The sequence below is a fragment of the Chaetura pelagica genome, unplaced genomic scaffold, assembly GCF_000747805.2.
Source record: "Chaetura pelagica isolate M959 unplaced genomic scaffold, ChaPel_1.0 scaffold1759, whole genome shotgun sequence".
NCBI classification, from domain to species: Eukaryota; Metazoa; Chordata; class Aves; order Apodiformes; family Apodidae; genus Chaetura; species Chaetura pelagica.
The window spans coordinates 1-786 of record NW_009954657.1 but is presented as its reverse complement, the minus strand read 5'-3'; the positions used below and the strand labels follow the sequence as shown (position 1 = coordinate 786).

Below are 786 nucleotides of genomic sequence, written 5' to 3'. Positions count from 1 at the left end.
ATAATAATAGTAATTAAAAAAGCAAACCCTAACAGAACAGAATACCAAGAAAGCAAAAAACAAAACCAAATAAACAAACAGGTAAAAATGGTGCAATGACATATAGTGGAGTCATTTCTGGAACGAGGTTTTAAATCTCTCACACTTGAACAGTGATGAAATCACTTTCCTGAGGGAGTCCTTGAGCTCCTGGTTCCTCATGCTGTAGATGAGGGGGTTCACTGCTGGAGGCACCACGGAGTACAGAACTGCCAGCACCAGGTCCAGGGATGGGGAGGACAGGGAGGGGGGCTTCAGTGCCAGTGCTGATAAACAGGAAGACCACGGCCAGGTGAGGGAGGCAGGGGGAAAAGGCTTTGTGCCTTCCCTGCTGAGAGGGGATCCTCAGCACAGCCCTGAAGATCTGCACATAGGACACCACTACGAAAACAAAACATGCAAAACCAAAAGAGACACTAAACATGAGAAGTCCAATTTCCCTCAGGTAGTCTGAGTGTGAGCAGGAGAGCTTGAGGATCTGGGGGATTTCACAGAAGAACTGTCCCAGGGCATTGCCCTGGCAGAGGGGCAGGGAAAATGTACTGGCTGTGTGCAGCAGAGCAGTGAGAAACCCAGAGGCCCAGGCAGCTGCTGCCATGTGGACACAAGCTCTGCTGCCCAGGAGGGTCCCGTAGTGCAGGGGTCTGCAGATGGCCACGTAGTGGTCATAGCACATGATGGTGAGGAGATAAAACTCTGCTGTGATGAAGACTAAAAAAAAACAAGAGCTGTGCAGCACATGCTGAG

General features: G+C 49.9%; 1 pseudogene; it reads right to left on the bottom strand.

Annotated features, from left to right (window-relative positions):
* Positions 1–111: 111 nt before the first annotated feature.
* Positions 112–754, bottom strand: LOC104384800 (annotated as a pseudogene).
* Positions 755–786: the final 32 nt, after the last annotated feature.